The sequence below is a fragment of the Rhinopithecus roxellana genome, chromosome 1 (genome assembly GCF_007565055.1).
Source record: "Rhinopithecus roxellana isolate Shanxi Qingling chromosome 1, ASM756505v1, whole genome shotgun sequence".
In the NCBI taxonomy this organism is placed as follows: Eukaryota; Metazoa; Chordata; class Mammalia; order Primates; family Cercopithecidae; genus Rhinopithecus; species Rhinopithecus roxellana.
In genome coordinates, this window is record NC_044549.1 from 138,381,547 (window position 1) to 138,402,993 (window position 21,447).

At 37.2% G+C, this 21,447-nt stretch overlaps 1 protein-coding gene across 5 annotated transcripts in view; it reads left to right on the forward strand.

Moving 5' to 3' along the window:
• Positions 1-21,447, forward strand: part of TBL1XR1 (transducin beta like 1 X-linked receptor 1) — a 179,950-nt gene that overhangs the window by 90,748 nt on the left and 67,755 nt on the right. For 4 of the 5 annotated variants that reach the window (XM_030931919.1, XM_010379913.2, XM_030931933.1 and 1 more), the window contains exon 2: positions 14,680-14,755. The exons of the other annotated variant lie outside the window; for it this stretch is intronic. The gene's annotated coding sequence lies outside the window, so the exon portion shown is untranslated. The remainder of the gene's footprint in view (positions 1-14,679; positions 14,756-21,447) is intronic. 5 annotated transcript variants of the gene reach the window in all.

The window sequence follows — 21,447 nt, forward strand, 5'->3', positions numbered from 1 at the left end:
GAAAGTGTGTTGCATTCTTAAAACTGTGCATATCCTTGGTGGATTGAGTGCCCTGGAAGATATGTCCAGGAGATGCTTATAAGATGATAGTGGGCCTGGCGCAGTGGCTCGCACCTATAATCCCAGGACATAGGGTGGCCTAGACGGGCAAATAACTTGAGGTCAGGAGTTCAAGACCAGCCTGGCCAACATGGTGAAACCCGGCCTCAACCAATCCTCCCATCTATTTTGTCTCTACTAAAAATACGAAAATTAGCCTAGCATGGTGGCATGCATCTGTAGTCCCAGCTACGCGGGAGGCTGAGGCAGGTGAATCGCAGGAGGCAGAGGTTGCAGTGAGCGGAAATAGCGCCCCTGCCCTCCAGTCTGGGCAATAGAGCAAGGCTCTCTCTTTAAAAAAATAAATAAATAAATAAATCGTGGTGGTTTCTCAGTGGAACTTAGGTTTGTCTAACCTAGTGTAACTTTTGCAGTGTCTGGGGATTCTTCTTTGCATACCTACCTGGGTAATGATATGATGATGGTGATGATAGTAGGGAGAGGTGCAAAGACAATAGCTCCTGGATTGCATGTCCTCCTCCTGTTGTGTACCTGGCGTGATACTACCCTGCTAGCCTTTCCTGTCCTGTAGCTTTCTCGATGAACACATGCCAGGTGTGGCCTACTTAGGTTTTGTGAATTTGTCTGGTTGAGTCTGAGTTGTTAGAGCAGTTCTTTTCAACGGATTGATTTGCTTGACGTGAGATCAAGGGGGTGAAAATCATACACAACACATTTTCATCCTCTTTGTGTGAAAAATATTTTCCTTTTCTGGACCCTATCTGGAAGAAGTATTCCTTAGACAATTTCTGGCTTCTTTTCTCTCATGAAGAATAGGTAAGATTTTGCCCTCATACTTTTCTGCTTCCCAAAATATCCCTCCCTGTTCTCATTAAGTTCTGACCACTCCTTCCTCTCGTCTCATTTAATTCTTATTCATATCTAGAATTGTGTTGTAGGTACAATAGTAGGCACAAGTCATAGACATACTGTCATTTATTCCTGTACTTTTGCAATAGAAGGTATTGGAAAAAATACAGCTCAGTGTCTTTATAGTTCTAGCTTTATGCATTTTTCACAAGCCTTTCTCCTTTGCCTCCTCTTTGTCTTCTGCTGAAGAACAGTGAACACAGTAGGGGGAAAAAACCATAAACAAAACCAGGATCAGGGGTTCTTAAGCATTTTAAGAAGTTCTGGTTTGTGTTTTGTTATTTTTACCTAGTCAGGCATTTTAAATTCGTAATGGTGGGTATATAGCCCTAGATACATTGTAAGTATTTGCTGGATATTTACAAATTGAGTCTGTTGCCTAAACTGTAGAAGGGCTTAAGTCATTAGATTTTCTATTTTGGTGACTTTTTCTGATTTTCTGTATCATGTGTCTTAGAAAAACTTGGAAGTTCTTTGCTGTTAATTTTGTAAGAATGTGTGTATGAAAATATTTTGACTCAGTAGACTCTGGGCAACAGTTAAGAATTTCTTTGATTTGGCATATTTTCTCTTCAGCGTTTGATAGCTTTTATGATGGCCTCCATATACAACCTGTCATTTATAATGCCTGATAGGTCTCCTAGGAATTGTAGCTTCACAATATATAGGAGGCATCAGGCACAAATAGATACTGCAGAGAAAAAATTAGAGTAATTAAAACATAATGACGTATTTTGTGAATAAGAAAGTGTTCTAGGTATGGCTTCCAGTAGTAAGCTGACAACACCAAGATACGAGGCACATCTTCATACATAATTGCCTGTACACAGAACATCGAGCATACAGGATAGCTTCCTGAGTATCTTGCTGTCTCTCAATTGAAATACAAACTAACTCTGGCTCTGACCATCCTACTTTGATATTGCAACCCAGGGGTTCCTCTTTCCCCTTCTCTTCCCCCCAGCTTCCGAATCCGTTTACCTTGCTTGGACTTTTTCTTTTTTCATAGCATTTATGATTGTAAGACTACACCTGTTAATCAAAATTCTGCTGGAATTTAAACTGTGAGAGGGCAGGGGTCTTTGTTTTATTTACTGATGTATTTTAGTAAGTTTTGTTCCTAGTGTTGGTGAATTAATAGTCACTTGATGTAAAGGGCTAACTTTTAATGTTATCAATCTCTAGTAGAAAGGTTAATTACAATTTGTTTTTTCTTCCTCCTTCCTTTCTTTCCCCACCTCTTCTTTCTTCCCATAGTTCTGTTTGCTGCAGGACAAATATTACAATCATTCCAAAATACAAAAACAGAACAACCTTCTATTTAATCTTGGAGATGAGCATAGGCTTTAAATTACATTTCTTCCCATTCTTTTAAAGGAGAGTCAAGCTTTCTTCATAGTTTGTATTTTCTTGAGTTACTAATGCATTTCTAATGGTGAGAGTTCATTTAGTGTGCAGATTCTTTGTTGCTGATTGAATCTTTGGTTGCTTTGATATTCAATTTATGTTCGATTAGAAAATTGGGAAAAGTCTGACAAAGGGCTAATTTCCAGAATCTACAAAGAACTCAAACAAATATACGAGAAAAAAACAAACAACCCCATCAAAAAGTGGGGAAAGGATATGAACAGACATTTCTCAAAAGAAGATATTCATACAGCCAACAGACACATGAAAAAATGCTCATCATCACTGGCCATCAGAGAAATGCAAATCAAAACCACAATGAGATACCATCTCACACCAGTTAGAATGGCAATCATTAAGAAGTCAGGAAACAACAGGTGTTGGAGAGGATGTGGAGAAATAGGAACACTTTTACACTGTTGGTGGGATTGTAAACTAGTTCAACCATTATGGAAAACAGTATGGCAATTCCTCAAGGATCTAGAACTAGATGTACCATATGACCCAGCCATCCCACTACTGGGTATATACCCAAAGGATTATAAATTAGTCTACTACAAAGACACATGTACACGTATGTTTATTGCGGCACTATTCACAATAGCAAAGACTTGGAATCAACCCAAATGTCCATCTGTGACAGACTGGATTAAGAAAATGTGGCACATATACACCATGGAATACTATGCAGCCATAAAAAAGGATGAGTTTGTGTCCTTTGTAGGGACATGGATGCAGCTGGAAACCATCATTCTTAGCAAACTATCACAAGAAGAGAAAACCAAACACCGCATGTTCTCACTCATAGGTGGGAACTGAACAATGAGATCACTTGGACTCGGGAAGGGGAACATCACACACTGGGGTCTATCATGGGGAGGGGGGAGGGGGGAGGGGGGAGGAGGGAGGGATTGCATTGGGGAGTTATACATGATATAAATGATGAATTGATGGGTGCTGACGAGTTGATGGGTGCAGCACACCAACATGGCATAAGTATACATATGTAACAAACCTGCACGTTATGCACATGTACCCTAGAACTTAAAGTATAATAAAAAAAAAAAAAAAAAAAAAAAAAAAAAAAAAAAAAAGAAAATTGGGAAAAGGCATGAAATTGACAATTTTAAATGTAATTTTGTTTATAGATTTATTAACTTGTTTTTAGAAATTAATTATGAGTATACAATTTACTTGTGTTTTTTCCCATACTTATCTGTGAATTACATTATGATTTAGGATTGTTAGAAAATGTGAAAAGAAAACATGTTTGATGATAACATTTTCGTCCCTATTATAGAAGGGATTTTTGGTATCCAGATATCCTTATCCCATCAAAAAGCTAAACTATAAGCTCATTTTCTGTTAATTTTTAAGATGGGCATAACATTTCTTCTCATCACTACTTGGTGAACATTACGTAGTATTACCATAACTTATGGCCAGTGTTTTCTCTTTCTTCCTTCCTTCCATTTGCTCTGGCAAAGAGGATGCCTTTCCAGGACCGCTGTCTGCTATCCCAGTGTCTTTATTGTCTGTTTCTTTGTTGTTTGCATTAAAAAAAAAAAAAAAACTTACCATTGGTATTCTTTAAACTCACGGAAATTCATAATTCAAACAGTTTTTTTGCTTAGGGAGTTGATTCTTTTTGTTGTCTTTTAATACTATACTATTTTTAACCTTTTTGCCCCCCTTTAAACTGTACATGCAGTTACAATTAACTGATATTTATTAGTATTATTTCTATGCAAAAATGCCTTTAGGCATTCAATAGGATTATAAATCCTAGTTTATTTTCTTTACAATAAGCCAAACACTATGTTCGTACTTGTTATCAAGCTGTCTAATACACTAATACAGATGAAGACACTGAGGGCTTGCTTACGGTTGTATGGGTATGATGTGAAAGAGCTGAGTTTTTAAACAGAACAGAAAGCCTTATTCTTTCCATTCTTACCCCCACTGTCTTTTAAGTTTCTGAAGATGGCAGAGGAATGTTGAAGTTTAATGCTCATAATTTTCTTGTTGAACTTCATTATTATATATAGTGCCACATAAGATACAATGTTTGAATTCTTTAGAACATTTCCTTTTCATAGAATGGTTATGTATTTTTAGTGGGCAGTGTTTAAATAGTAAGTGTTTTTGCTTGGTCCATTAACTTATTTGATTAAAAAAAAATGTTTACCTCATTTAACCTAAAAGCTTCTTTGCTTTATCCTGAATCTGTAGAAATGTGAATGGTTCTGGGTATTGCTTTAGTGTCAACAAACTATGACCTGTGGTGTGTTATCTTTTTTTTTTTTTTGAATAAAGTTTTATTAGAAAGAGTAATGCCCATTCATTTTTTAATGTATTGTCTATGGCTACTTTGCTCTGTAATAGCAGAGTTGAGTACTAGTGACAGAGACCAAATGGCCTGCAAAATAAAAAAATATCTACTTACTGGCCATAGTTTGCCTTAGACCGTTGCGTGCTAATGGCTGAGAAGATGGAGTCATTGTAATCAGATAATCTCAGTTGGTGTTTTATCATAACAACTTGGGTGATGGGCAGAGAGAGGAGCAGTTTTCTGTATTGAAATAAATATATAAGTGTGTGTGTGTATGTGTGTGTATATATATATGTGTATGTATATATATATATTATATATATATATATATATATTATATATATATATATAATGTTAAAAAAGGTAGTTTCCTTTCTTTCACGATCGCCGGGTGGTGTATGTGTGTGTTTGTGAACCAGAAGTGGCTCCTGAATGGGTCACGCAGGATAACACAGCTTGTGTTTGCTGGTTCAAATGTATCATTTTAAGTTTGGTGAGCAAGTTGAATTGAAAGCATTTTGGCAAACCAACACCGGATGAGAACTTGGCATTCTCCAGAATTAAGAATATTCCACTTTAAAAAAACCCCATACAACCTTGATTTCATAAAGGAATGTATTTTTGGCAGCTGTTTTGATTGGAATGTGGTAGTTAAATGAACAATTCGTTTTAATTTACTGAAGGAAAAGCATTTGCTGATATTGTCTAGATTATGCCAACTTTCAAAATATGAAATCAGAGAAACTAAGTTTAAAGCCTTTTTTCACGTGAATCTGTACGGAGATGTTTTTAGTGAGGACACATAAGAGCAACTCTTTGAGTTCATCAGTAGTGGATAAATAGAAATGTAGCATTTCAGAATTCTGAACCTAATATCTAGTTTAATGTAAGTATGTGTTTTTTCTTTGTGTCCAATGTACTTCAGAATGATGTTTTCAGTTTAGTAATTATCTGCTGACATGTTCTTTTTTTTTTTTTTTTTTTCAAAACAGGCCTTTTGCATTCTGTTACAAAGTAAACATTGAAGATGTTTAGTTGTGAAGTGTATTTGAAGAACTGCTTCATTGAGAAGGTGTTCATTGTCACTGCGAGGTTATGCTACTCAGGATGACTGCTATGTTTGGGCATACTCCAAATCTGTTGTAATTTAGAAGTTTCATAAATGATAATTTTTTTTTTTTTTTTAAAGCGGTAATGCTGTTGTGTTAACTCACAAAAAGACATAATGTAACTGGACTTAGTAGCCTTAGTAGCACACAGGACAGCAGAATCTGAATGGGCAGTTTGTGTCCTGCACAGAGGTACACAACCAAGGGAGAAGTGGGCACTGCAGTCCAGGCCACGCTATTTCCTTGTTAATAGGCTGTCTTCACAGAGGAAGGAGCTTCCTTCATAACAATTTATTTATATTATTTAATATATATTACGTCTTTTTCCTATGCTGGGCACTGATGAGCACTTTTTATTCCAGTCTCCTAACTTATTTTACAGATGAAAAAGCCAAGGCACTGAGAGAGGTTATCTAGTTACTTAGGTCATCTAGTTACTAAGAGTCAGAGTCAGGGAGTCCAAACCCCTGTGTGGCTCCACAATTCCAGGCTCTTAACCTCCGATACCACATGGCTTCCTTTTTGTAATTTTTTCTGCTAGAGTCTAATTTGCACAAAGGTACCGCAGAAGCTAGTGCTGGTGCTGATAATTACACTTGAGTGCTAAGTTAGAAAGGGATGAGGCGCACATAGAACAAACTTCAGCTCATTTGCCTATGTGCCCACTAGAACTTCCTTGATGAATCACATATCCAGGTTTTGTTTGAACATTGTCACTGATTTGTGCGATGGTTTTGTTTTCCCTTATATTGAATAGGAAAAAAATACCTTTCTATAACTTCTGCCTATTACTTAAAATTTTGTCACACGTAGCTGAGGCTCATTTGGGCTTTATGTATTTTTATGCATTTTCTTCTTCTTTTTTTGTTACTATGTTTTGTAGTCTTTTTAGGCCTCTTTCTGTTTATGGTGTCTTCATTATCATTGTCCTTACTTTTCTGTTCATTTTTGGGAGACAGATTGAGTTTATCTTTTGTTTGTCATCATTAATCTTAAAATTAGATTAATAAAGAACTTAGTCTCACATAGTATTAACATATTTCTCCCTCTAGTTCTGAACACCTTTCACTTTGCAATCTAGTATTTGAAAGAAGCGACTCTCCTCCCTTAGATTAATAATTAGAACCTGACTAGTAAAATTTTCCATCCTGTCCCCTCCCCTGCCACACCCACCCCCCCACCCAGTGGTTCTCAGTCCCCACTGGAATCGTACACATGCGCACACACACCCACACACTGACACCCCTACGCCCAGTGGTTCTCAACCCCCAATGGAACCCCCCAGGATTGGTGGGGAGGATTTTAAATGCAAGTGATGTAGGTCCTACCCTAGACCAATGACATCCGAGTGAGGGGCTCACCACGTCATAGTTAGGTTCTAATCTGGGGCATTTCTGTAGGACAGAGTTAATCAAAGACTTAGTCTTCTTGTTAGAGCTGCTGTTATTTTTACTGGAAATGTGTTGTTCAACTGAATGATTTTTGTGTTGTAGCCTAATTAGCTATTCAAATTCGTAATACCTTGAATCAGATATTCAAACCTAGGCTAAAGAGTGAGAAATCTAATAAGATGTAGGAATGTCATTTTTCTCTTCTAACTTAAGTGCCAGTGTACCCACCTGTGTGGTCTTAGGCAACAAAGCTTCATTTTTTTTTTTTTACCCCCATGTATTATTTCTTAGATCCTCGTTGCTGTTTCTGCTAGTCCCCCACCCCGCCCCCCACACTTGTTTCTTTCTTCCAAACTACTTTTTTAACAAAGGGTTTAGCAGCTGTCAGACTTTGTGTAAACAAGAAAACAGTGTCATACCTGTGGTATTTCAAAGGCACTGTAAGTTACACCATTAATTTAATAACTTATTTTGGAGAAAACAGTTATATTTACACATTAATACTGTACTCACTTAAAAAAAGTAACTTAAAATGATCCATACATTTTTATATTAGTTTTCAAGTATCTGTAAATTTGGAGTGTAAGCCTTTTCTCATGTTCAGCATCCCTATCACTGAAGGTTTGTGAACCGGAAGCTTTCGGTGTGTAGGTGTTAGTGCCTAAATAATAAACTTGACTTACATTAGCATTAGAAACTGTTCAAACCAACCTTTAATTTTAAGAACTCTGTGGGTCATTGTAAGAGAGTTTTTGCTATTTTTAATTACATTGCTTACCCAGTGATAGACAAATTTAGAAATACTTGATAGTTTTTTTGTTTTATTCTTGCACAATAGTTTATTTTTATATAATCTTAACGTAAAATTCAATTACATGTGATGTTACCGGTGAAACTAACTCAACTAAGGTAGCAATTAGGTGATTAGACACCAGTGCATGTTTAAATTGTTTTTATGTGAGTATGTGATCTTGAGAATAGCTTATTTTTAAAAATTGGAGTCAGATAACTTTTGAATCAGTTTTCCCCAAATTGCTTAAGTAACAATTGGAAATGAAAACATAGGCAGTAATTGCAAAGCTGTGCATGACCTGACAGTGAGTCTGATCTCAGAGTCACTTAAGATATCCCTGCTGTTACAGCTCCTTCTGCTTTTCACTGCCTTACCTTCTGGCTGTCTGGAATATTATCTGTATGTGTAAATTCCATGGGAAATAAGGATGGGGTGAGGATAGTGGAGGATATAATGCTTAAAGGCTTTGAGGTATGCATAGTATGTTGTTGGAGATAACATACTAACATTCCTTTTTGTAAAACGGATTAAGAAGATTCAGTTGAAACTCTGATTTACAAATATGTATTAATTTTTTCATTAGGAGGTAGTACTGTTTTTGTTTTTTCTTAATTGTGCCTTCAATCATGTGCTAAGCAATTTAATTTGAACTTTTTCTGTGATTTTTCCTGGCAGTTAATTTATTAAAAATCTTTCTAAGCAGAGTCAATTCTGGTAGGATTCTCATATATTTCTCTCTCTCTCTTTCTTTCTCCTTTTTTTTTGTGTGTGTGTTTTTTTGTTTTTGTTTTTTTGGGAGACAGGGTCTTGCTGTATCACCCAGGCTGGAATGCAGTGGTGTGATCTCAGCTCACTGCAACCTCTGCCTCCTGGGTTCAAGTGATTCTCCTGCATCAGCCTCCCCTTGTAGCTGGGATTACAGGCATCTGCCACCACACCTGGCTAATTTTTGTATTTTCCTTAGAGATGAGGTTTCTCCATGTTCACCAGGCTGGTCTTAACCTTCTGACCTCAAGTGATCCACCCAAACCTTCTGACCTCAAGTGATCTCCCTGCCTTGGCCTTCTAAAGTGCTGGGATTATATTTTTCTCTTAATTCATGGGATGACTTTCCCAAATTCTGTACGTTAAAAATTTTTTTTAAAACTTTTTTTATAAAGGATACCAGATATACTTCCTTGAACTTGTTACTGACCACTAGGTTCTAGATTAGAATGTGTTGCTACCTTAAGTATTTATTGTGTTTGTACCTTTGTCTAGGAAAAGGGCCCGTAATGTCCATTAGCTTTTCAAAGTTATCTATAAATTAAATAAATTTACTTCTAGACACTGCAGTGTAGTATTTTTGAAGAGCAGTCAAAATATATAATTTGCTGTTCTCCAGAATTTTTGCATCTTAAAAAAGTCTTTCTAATTATGCATAGGTGACAGATCTTAGAAGATGTCTGCTAAGTCAACAGTGTCTTTCTATGCTGAAAGCCTTATTTAAAATTAATACATCATTTACTTTAGATAAAATGCTTTGAAATACATTTTTGGAAGCAAAGCTTTTTGTTTGGAGACAAAACACAAACCCTGCAGCCATTTATTTTATTACAAGAAGTAGAGTAAATAGATTCAGTTTATGTAGTACACAAAGGAGGTGATAGTTTTTACACCAATAATGTGATTGATCATGTACTTCTTGAGTTTTTTGTTAATGATAGAAGATCAACCTTTATTGGTCACCTTCTGGAAGTGGTATTAAAATTATTGGTATAGCCAGGTTCTCTCAAGCATTTTCAAAATAACAATCCACTGGTGAGTTTTTCCTTCCCAGTGTGATTTATTTGTACAGTAATTCAGTCTCTACTGCATTTTATTTTCAAATATGTGTAAATTCATTCCTCAATATCTAGATATTTTAACATTTTATCAACATATATATCTTAAGAACCATGTATGTTCAAGGCACTATTCTTAGTTCTGTTGGGAGACAGCAAGATGATTACATCAGTCCTGGGTCTCCAGAAATTTGATCAGAGAGGCATGATGAAAGAATAAGGCACTATGCAGTTGTGGAAAGGGAGATATGTTAGGCTGGGGCTCATTTTTCTCTCTCTGGATGGTGGGGTGGATAATTAATGGAGGAAGCTGATTTGGCCTGATCTTTGAAGGAGGGATATTGTGAGCAGAACCATAGTCAGAAGGACATTTCTGGTGAGGAATGAGGAACGTCATGGCAGCCAAAGAGTGCAGATAAGAGAGTCATAGTGATCTGCTGTGATGAGATTTGAGAATGTTGAGTAAAAGTAGAAACGCAGATAAGACAGGATACGCCTGTTTTGGACTTGAATTCCTTTAATACAAATAGTTTGAATACACATTGTCAGATTGTCTTAAATGCCCCTTAAGTTTTGTAATTCCTTTGTAAAGTATATCACTATATCTTTTAAAATTTAGACACTTATTTTAATTACGTGGTGTGCTTTATAAATGCTTGCACGATGGCTAGGACATAGGTCAATGAGTTGACTAGGAAAACATCTTAAGAGAGAAAAAATATGGCCCTGCATATGTTTCTAGAAATTTTCCAGATTAAATTGCATGTGCAATTGGTATACCATTTTTCACATATTTATTCATCCTTCAAATCCTAGAATCACTTTTTAACCATGTCATCAACTATTAAATCACTATTGTGGTCTTTCTTCTTAAAGACTTGTAGTATAATAGGAAAAGCTAAATGAATGAATGAAGACAAAGGTAGAGAAAAGGTAATTAGTAAAAACTGAGGTTAGATACATCTATGAGGGTGATGAGAGACTCACTGATGGCTGAAAAGTTAGAAAAAGAAACTGGAAGAATGATCTAATTTAGCATTCTATAAAGGTAGACGTATGTAAGTTTGCGTGTTATATGTGTACCGTACCTTATTAGTCAATTTATGTTCAGTTCAAAGTAAAAAAATCCCAATGGGTAATACAGGGGTTCAAATTTGTACCCTCATTTGGTTCTAGTATAAGAGAGTCATGTATAACATATTGTACATAATGCTATTTGGAGGAAAAAGTGGAGGTTCCACAAAGCACCAGTGATATATCCATTCGTTCATTCTATTTCCTGGAATTGCTATTATTTTAGCTTAGTATCATAAGTTTACTTGTCTTAGTTCATTTTCTGTTGTTATAACAGAATACCATATACTGGGTAGTTTATGAAGAAAATAAGTTGATTTCTTATGGTTCCAGAGGCTAGAAAGTTCAGGCTTGAGGGGCCGCCTCTGGGAAGGGCCTTCTTACTGCTTTATAACATGTTGGAGGGCATCACATGGCAAGAAGGCAAGAGCCAGTCAGCTCGAGTCCCTCTTGCTCTTCTTATAAAGCCTTCAGTCCCATCATGGGGGCTACAACCTGATGACCTTATCCTAATTCCTCTCAAAGGCCCCACCTCCAAATGCCATCAACATATGAATTTGGGGATTCAGTCTCCAACACATGGAATTTGAGGGACACAATTAAAACACAGCATGTATTCACTTGTGTTTAATTACATAGATTTGTAGATTTTATTATCCAGTTTTAACCAAGCCTCACCAAAACAGTCTCATGACTTAATCTTGCAAAAAAATTGCATCTAAAACCAAAATTGTAAGAAACAAGAAAATGGCAGAGCCAATACTTAAACTACAAGAATGAACGCTTCACTTACTATGATCTAATCATTTAATAGATGTATGAAAAATTTTGCCATTATTATGGCTGGGCATGGTGGTTCACACCTGTAATCCCAGCACTTTGGGAGGCTGAGGTGGGTGGATCACCCAAGGTCAGGAGTTCGAGACCAGCCTGACGAACATAGAGAAACCCCGTCTCTACTAAAAAATACAGAATTAGCTGGGCATGGTGGCGCGTGCCTGTAGTCCCAGTTACTCAGGAGGCTGAGGCAGGAGAATCGCTTGAATCTGGCAGGTGAAGGTTACAGTAAGCTGAGATTGTGCCATTGCACTCCAGCCTGGAGGACAGAGCGAGACTCCATTTCAAAAAAAAAAAAAAAAAAAAAAGAAAGAAAGAAAATGGCAGAGCCAATACTTAAACTATGAGAATGAACTCTTCACTTGCTATTATCTAATCATTTTATAGATGTCTGAAAAAATTAGCGATTATCAAGAAAGATGTTTGAAATGTAGATTATTCCACGGGGTGCAGTGGCCCACCCCTGTGATCCCAGCACTTTGGGAGGCTGAGACGTGTGAATCGCTTGAGGTCAGGAGTTCGAGACCAGTCTGGCCAACATGATGAAACCCCGTCTCTACTAAAAATACCAAAATTAGCCAGGTGTGGTGACTTGTACCTGTAGTCCCAGCTACTCGGGTGGCTGAGACCAGGAGAATCACTTGAACGCAGGAGGCGGAGGTTACAGTGAGCTGATATTGTGCCACGGCACTTCAGCCTGGGTGACAGAGTGAGAGTCTGTCAAAAAAAAAAAAAAAAAGTGCAATATTCACTATTGGTATTGATGAGCTTTGCTCTACGATTAAGTTGTACCTTATGATGTAAAACTGTCATTAAGACATTAAGGATGTAGAATGTTATGAACAAAAATACAGCACTGTAAGTACATTATTTATCTAAAGCCTTTTACTTATGTTGGGAGTTTTTTTTGTTTGAGACAGAGTCTCTATCACACAGACTGAAATGCAGTGGCATGGCCATCTTGGCTCACTGCAGCCTCCGCCTCCCAGGCTCAAGCGACCCTCATGCCCCAGCCTTCCAAGTAGCTGGGACCACACCTGTGGGCCACCATGACTTACCATGCCTGATTTTTTGTATATTTGGCAGAGACAGGGTTTTGCCATGCTGCCCAGGCTGGTTTTGAACTCCTGAGTTCAAGCGGCCCGCCTCGGCCTCCTGAAGTGTTGGGATTACAGGCATGAGTCACTGTGCCTGACATCTTACATGTGTTTTAAAATATACGTTATTTAGTAGTACATGTTAATTATAAATAAATTGAATGCATGTATGCCAAAAATTTTTGAGACAAAAGTGCTCTGTTGATTTTTAGATAACAAGCAGCCTTATGTAACTTTAGCTCAAAAATTGACAAAAACTTTGTTTCTATTTATTTTTGTTTTTATTTTTTATTTTTTTTGAGACGGAGTCTTGCTCTGTCACCCAGGCTGGAGTGCAGTGGCCGGATCTTGGCTCACTGCAAGCTCCGCCTCCCGGGTTAACACCATTCTCCTGCCTCAGCCTCCCCAGTAGCTGGGACTACAGGCACCCGCCACCTCGCCCGGCTAGTTTTTTTGTACTTTTTAGTAGAGACGGGGTTTCACCGGGTTAGCCAGGATGGTCTTGATCTCCTGACCTCGTGATCCACCCGTCTCGGCCTCCCAAAGTGCTGGGATTACAGGCTTGAGCCACCGCGCCCGGCCGACAAATATATTGAAATAATCGACGTTCATAACAAATGACCTTGAGGTAAACAGATTCTAGTGGTATCTAGACATGATGTCTAAAGAACATTTCCTCAGTCCATACTAGAAAAGAACTATCAAGTAGCTCACAAGTGCCTCTAGGCAACAAACCTTGGGGGCTCACGCCCATGCCCTGTTTTGAAGCCACAGGGATTGGTGGGATAGTGTAAGTGGCATAATCATCATTTACTTAGTTATCTTCTTACTTAACTTTACCTAATTGGTGTAGGAGCTAAACCTCCCATATATTATAGTAAGCTCTTTTCTCTGGTGTCAGCTTGATTTTACTCTTTACAAAATTGTACTCCATGACGGAAACTGTACTGGTCAGTGTTCCAACTAAGAGTCTCCTCTGACATGGTATGCGAAGTATAACTTTTTTTTTTGAGATGAAGTCTTGCTGTTGTCCCCCAGACTGGAGTGCAATGGCGTGCTCTTGGCTCACTACAACCTCCGCCTTCTGGGTTCAAGCAATTCTCTTGCCTCAGCCTCCCGAGTAGCTGGGATTACAGGCGCCAGCCACCGCGCGCGGCTGATTTTTGTATTTTTAGTAGAGACAGGGTTTCACCATGTTGGCCAGGCTGGTCTCGAATTCCTGACCTCAGGTGATCCGCCTGCCTCGGCCTTCCAAAATGCTGGGATTACAGGCGTGAGCCACCGCACCCGGCCATGAAGTATAACTTTTTTATTTACACAGAGGGTGTGTGGAATATAATATGCCCTGACTTAGCAATTGAGAAAACTGGATAAGCCCTATTAAATATTTAAAGTCTAAAGAGATCAACGTTAATAAGTTTTGATTGAAATTGTTTCTAAACCAATGACATATTTTTCTTTATTATTAAACAGAATATAGAATGCAAGTTTATGCCATTCTTGGTGGCCCATGGTTTTAGATTATGAACATACTAATTGGACCTTAATACAGTAATATTTACATGAGTTGAGTTGAATGGTGGTGAGACCACTTGTGTGCAGGTTAATCTCTTTGAGTCTCATTTTATTCACTATGCCAACCTCTTGTGAACATTCTAAAGACTTGCCAAGTATTAAGCACTCAAAAGTTGCTGCTGTTGTTTATGATAACAATTACTTGGGGGAGAAAGAAATTCACTGGTGGGGACTTTAAAGAATATTTCAAACATGTAACATTTGGTATGGAAAATCTTTTAAACTGAATTTGTTTTAGGGCACATTGAATACTTTACTTTCCTTTTCCTCAGCATCAACAACAGCAACTTGTGATTGGCGGTGACCGGATATTCAGTTGCACATCCCCACATCAATGCACTGCCAATGGTAAGACTCTCCAACTCCCATTGTCAGAGTGTTTATTATTCTCTTGTTTTTAGAATCTTTTGCGAAGTTTGAAAGTTTCTCACAATTTGACAAAATACATGTGTTCCCAAGCTAAGTAAGTGTTTTTTTGTTTTTTTAAAATTTTTATTCTTTTTAAATATATGTAGTTTAAGTTACTTAAAAGTAACTTTTGAATATTTGGTAAAGGAAAAATTGCTACTTTTGAAAATTTCTCTTTACTTTACTTTTTTTTTTTTTTTTTCCTGTTTTGACATGGAGTTTCACTCTTGTCACCCAGACTGGAGTGCAATGGCGTGATCTCGGCTCACTGTAACCCCCGCCTTCCAGGTTAAAGAGATTGTCCTGCCTCAGCCTCCCAAGTAGTTGGGATTACAGACATGTGCCACCACGCCCAGCTAATTTTTTGTAGTTTTAGTAGGAGACAGGGTTTTACCATGCTGGCCAGGCTGGTCTCAAACCCCTGACCTCAGGTGATCCACCCGCCTGAGCTTCCCAAAGTGCTGGGATTACAGGTGCAAGCCACCGTGTCCAACTGAAGATTTCTGTGTTCTGTAGTTTTAAAAACATCTTAGCTACAGTCATCAGGATGAAAAATATTGTTATATCGTGATGGTCTTGTGTTTTGTCAAATGAACTATATTTTGTGAATAGTACTTTCTTGTTAAAAATGCAACAGTGGCATTTTGCTCTTCTATTTTTGTCCATCATTTCACTAAAATAGATTGTTTTTGTGTATTGCATTTATCTTAATATTTTTTAGTTATGTGCATTTAAATGGCTAGGATTCTACTGTTGTAATTAATCATTTTAAGGAGAGTCATTCTTATCTATTTAAGAGGATTTTTAAGAAGTCTTTCACTGTAGAGTATAAATGGCAATCATTTGATAGAGCAGAAAGACTACCGGACTCTGTGAGAGCTGGCATTTGCTTTATTTCCTGAATATACTATGAATCTTTGACTTTTGGCAGGTACTCTTGTAAATCTTAGATGATGGAATTGGACTTAATTTCTAAGGTTTATTCTAGCTGTATGTCAAGTGCTTATCATTGTTAACTAGAAGTCAGAGTGATTCTCTCTTAAAAAATAATTTCTTACCAAAATAATATTGTTGTTTATTTTGGGGATCAATAAATAGAAGAGAAATGAATTTTTACTTTTTTAAAGAATTAAATAATAACATCTTACATTTATAAGTATTTTCTGTAGTTCGTTACCAACAATTTTATTTTTACTAAATTAGGGAGGCAGAGAAACTGATTGAGGTTTATAGAATTTGGTGGGAAATGATGTATCAGTCTGAAAGAAAAACTATTAAAAGTTAAGAACCAGAATAAGTGGGTAAGATATTTGAGAAAATATTCCCAGAAATAATTCCTATTGGAGATGAATTGTTTTCAGTATGTTGATAGGAGGAGGATTTTCTCTGTCTAAACTCTTCTGAATTCCTGTAGGGAAAAAAAGGTTGACTTCTTCCTTTCCCTGTTCTTTTCCTCTCTTTGCATCCTCCTCACCCTCCTCCCTTTCCTCTCCTCCTCTCTCCTTTTTCTTTTCTCTCTCAGGGGTTGATAGGAGATGTTGAAGAAAATAACATATTCCCCACCCCCCAAGCCAAGCTTTACCTAGCACAAAGGATGACATGTTTTTTTGTTAATTTATAAAGCACTTGCTGGGGTCTTTGGGTTGCTCTGGTGACTCATTAACCACTAAATCTGCTGTTTCCCAGGGAGCACTAGAGTTTCTCATGAAAGAAATACATCCATGGTAAATCAACTTTGGTATTTGGAGTGTCTGCTCTTGACTTTTTGTTCACATGAAGTTTTTGTTCAAATGAAGTTCACATTTGAAACCTGTTACTCTTCTTTGTTGTCGGATCCTTAGTATTTGGCACGTCTCCCTTGGCAGTCAGACCAGTTGGGTATCTGAGATACAGGTGCCTATCCTTAAGTGAAAAGTTTTTATGTGCTATTCACAGACTGTTTTTATAACTGCTTATAGACTGTATTTTAAATTAGATCATCCCAAACATGTTTGTCGGTTTTGTTGAAAATCTCCGAAATCATTTTAATGTCATCACAGAAGTTTAAGTGTGTATGGGTGTGTGTATGTATATATGTATGTATGTTAGTGTGTGTGAGAGATGAAGGAGACCAAGATTACAGCAAACTTGCTGACAGTCTAGCTAAGGACACTGAAGCCATTTGTATATATTTGACCAGATGTGCTAGTAAATTTATAGGTACTGGTTCAAAATGGTGTGGTTCTCCCAAGACCCTCAGAAATGCGATAACATTCTGGGTTGAACCTGTGCTGTGTAGTATGTCATATTTATTTTCTCTGAAAATGCCAGAATGCTTAGTGGGATTATATACAGTTACCTGTACCACCTCCCTACCTACCCTCAACAGTGTTTTTTTTCTTTCAAAATTTAAAAAAGTTGATATATAGTAGTTGTACTTATTTTACAGTGCATGCTTTGATACTTGTATAAATATAAAATGATCAAGTTAGGATAAATGGGATATCCATCTCCTCAAACATTTTTCTTTTCCCTTGTTGAACATTGTTCTTGTTAAATAATATGAGGGATTCATAACATCCTTTTTTGCCTTCACCCTTCTTTTACCTAGCCACAAGTAATTTTAAATCTAATCGCACCTTACTGCCAGGTGCAGTGGCTCATGTGTGTAATACCAGCACTTTGGGGAGGCCGAGGCAGGTGGAACACTTGAGAGATCAGAAGTTCGAGACCAGCCTGGCCAACGTGGTGAAACCCCAGCTCTACTAAAAATACAAAAATTAGCCAGGCGTGGTGGTGCACACCTGTAATCTCAGCTACTTAGGAGGCTGAGGCAAGAGAATCCCTTGAACCTGGGAGGCGTAGGTTGCAGTAAGCCACTGCACTCCAGTCTGGATGACTGAGACGCCATCTCAAAAAAAAAAATTTTTTTTTTTTTGCACCTTAAATCATGATTTATAGCTGTTTTCCTGTATCAAATGTTTCATAACTACTTTTTTTGTAATTATCTCATATTGCATTAGTAGGACCCATTGGCCAGCAGGTGTATATTATTATTTTGACTTTTTATTTATTATTTTTTGAGACAGTCTCACCCTGTTGCCCAGGCTGAAGTGCAGTGGCGTGATCTGTGCTCACTGCAAAACCAAAACTGTATACCCATTAAACAGCACCCACCCTCTCCCACCCCCCTGCAAGTTCCTAACACCCCACTCTCCTCCCAGCCTGTCCTCTGGCAACAACCCTTTTATTTGTTTCTGAGTTTGCTGGATACCTCATATAGGTAGCACCATATAGTATTTGTCTTTTTGAGATTGGCTGCTTTTGTTTAACATAATGATCTGTATTGTAACCTGTAACATTATTTCCTTGCTTTTTTTAAAGCAAAATGAAATTCCATCTTATGTACATACCACATTTTCTTTTTTTTTTGTATTTTTTTTTTTTTATTTCAATCGGTTTTTGGGGAATAGGTGGATAAGTTCTTTAGTGATGATTTCTGAGATTTTGGTGCACTCATCACTGGAGCAGTGTATACTGTGCCCAAAGTATAGTCTTTCATCCCTCTCCATCCCCCACCCTTTCCCCCAGTCCACAAAGTCCATTGTATATTCTTATGCCGTTGCGTCGTCTTCATTGCTTAGCTCCCACTTATGAGTGAGAACATGCAATGTTATGGTTTTCATTCCTGAGTTACTTCACTTAGAATAATGGTCTCTCATTCCATCCAGGTTGCTACGAATGCCATTATTCCATTCCTTCTTATGACTGAATAGTATTCCATGGTGTATATACACATACCACAATTTCTTTATCCACTTGTTGATTGATGGGCTGTTTCCATAGTTTCGTAGTTGCAAATTGTGCTGCTATAAACATGCGTGTGCAAGTATCTGTTTCGTATAATGACTTCTTTTTCTCTGGGTAGATATCCAGTAGTGGGATTACTTTATCAAATGGTAGTTCTACTTTTAGTTCTTTAAGGAATCTCCACACTGATGTCCTTAGTGGTTGTACTAGTTTACATTCCCACCAGCGGTGTAAGTGTTCCCTTTTCACCACATCCATGCCAACGTCTATTATTTTTTCATTTTTTGATTACAGCCATTCTTGCAGGAGTAAGGTGGCATCACATTGTGGTTTGGATTTGCATTTCTCTTATTTTTAGTGATACTGAGTATTTTTTCATGTGTTTGTTGGTCATTTGTATTTCTTCTTTTGAGAATTGTCTATTCCTGTCCTTAGCCCACTTTTTTTATGGGTTTATTTGTTTTTTTCTTTCTGCTTTGTTGGAGTTCCTTGTAGATTCTGGATATTAGTCCTTTGTTGGATGTATAGATTGTGGAGATTTTCTCTCACTCTGTGGGTTGTCCGTTTTCTCTGCTGATTATTTCTTTTGCCGTGCAGAAGCTTTTTAGTTAATAATTAAGTCCCATCTTAATTTATCTTTGTTTTTGTTGCATTTGCTTTGGGGTTCTTGGTCATGAAGTTGTTGCCCAAGCTAGTGTCTAGAAGGGTTTTTTCAATGTTATCTTCTAGAATTTTTATGGGTTCAGGTGTTAGATTTAACTCTGGGATCCATCTTGAGTTGATTTTTGTATAAGGTGAGAAATGAGGATACAGTTTCCTTCTTCTATGTGTGGCTTGCCAATTCTCCCAGCACCATTCATTGAATAGGGTGTCCTATCCCCACTTTGTATTTTTGTTTGCTTGGTCGAAAATCAGTTGGCTGTAAGTATTTGGCTTTATTTCTGGGTTCTCTGTTCTGTTCCATTGGCCTATATGCCTATTTTTATACCAGTACCATGCTGCTTTGATGACTATGGCCTTATAGTATAGTTTGAGGTCAGGTAATGTGATGACTCCAGATTGGTTATTTTGGCTTAGTCTTGCTTTGGCTATGTGGGCTCTTCTCTGATTCCATAGGATTTTAGGACTGTTTTTTGTATTTCTGTGAAGAATGATGGCAGTATTTTGATGGGAATTGCATTGAACTTGTAGATTGCTTTTGGCAGTATGGTCATTTTCAAAATATTGATTCTACCCATCCATGAACTTGGGATGTGTTTCTATTTGTTTGTGTCATCTGTGATTCCTTTCAGCAGTGTTTTTTAGTTTTCCTTGTAGAGGTCTTTCATCTCCTTGGTTAGCTATATTCCTAAGTATTTTATTTTATTTTTGCAGCTATTACAATAGCTGTAAAAGGGAGTTCTTGATTTGATTCTTCACTTGGTCACTGTTGATGTTTATATTAATTTTGTATCTTGAAACTTTGCTGAATTCATTTATCACTTCTAGGAGCTTTTTGGAGGAGTCTTTAGGGTTTTCTAGGTATACAATCATATTATCAGCAAACAGCAACAGTTTGCCTTCCTCTTTACCAATTTGGATGCCCTTGATGTCTTTTCTTGTCTGATTGCTCTGGCTAGGACTTCCAGTAAGTACTGTGTTGAATAGAAGTCATACCACATTTTTTTTATCCATCCATTCATTTGTTGGTAGACATTTGGGTTGCTTCTACCTTTTGGCTGTTATGAATAGTCTTGCTTTGAACATGGATGTGCAAATCTCTTTGACATCTTGATTTCAACTCTTTTTAGAGCTGGAATTCTTTTTGGGATCTCAGAACAGGGATTTTTGGATCATATGGTAATTTTAGGGTTGGTTTTTTTCCCCCCCTTGAAAAATTTCTGTACTCTTTCCAGAGCAGCAGCACCATTTTACATCCCTACCAACAGTACAACAGGGTTCTACACACTGGACATTTGCTGTTTGTTTGCTAGTGCCTATCCTAATGGATGTGAGGTGTTGACAATAATTTAACACTACCAACTATCTACTTAGCTTTGAGAATGTATGCCTATTAAAGGCTGAAATAACTGAGCCTAAAATGGAAGCCGTGAAAGACTGTGGTATCACGTGAAAGGCAGAGAAAGCTTGGATTTTTACATGGATTTAATCTTTATACAGGTTGAGCATTGATTATCCTAAACACTTGGGACCATAGTATTTCAGATTTCATATTTACTTGGATTTCGGAATATTTGCATAGCTGTAATGAGATATCTTGGGGATAGGATCGAAGTCTAAACACAAAGTTCATTTATGTTTCATATACTCCTTATATATATAGCCTGAGGGCAATTTTATACAGTATTTTAAATAATTTTGTGCATGAACCAGAATTTTGACTGTGACTTGTCGTATGAGATCAAGTGTGGAATCTTCTGCTTGTGGCGTTATATCACTGCTCCAAAAATTGCAGATATTGAAACATAGAATAATAGGGTTGAAAGCATCTTGATGATGACAGGTCTCTAGATTTTTTTCATTACTTTTGAGAGCTAAAGGCAATTGTTATTTTGGGAAAATTTTCTTTTATTAAAACTTAGAATTTTATTATCATCTATGTTGTAATCTCTTATTCAGGAAGATACAATTTTTGCTATCATTTTTCTATACTTCCTATTGTCTTAGAATTTTTTCCCATATTTTTTCAATCATAAACTTTCCATTTGGTTCTTTTTTTATAGTGTCTACTTCTGAGAACTTGTCTTTCCTGTCCCTTCACGGACATCTTTGAGAATTCTGACACCTGGATCATCTCAGGATTAATATCTGTTATTTTCTTTTCCTTTGAGAATGATCAGATT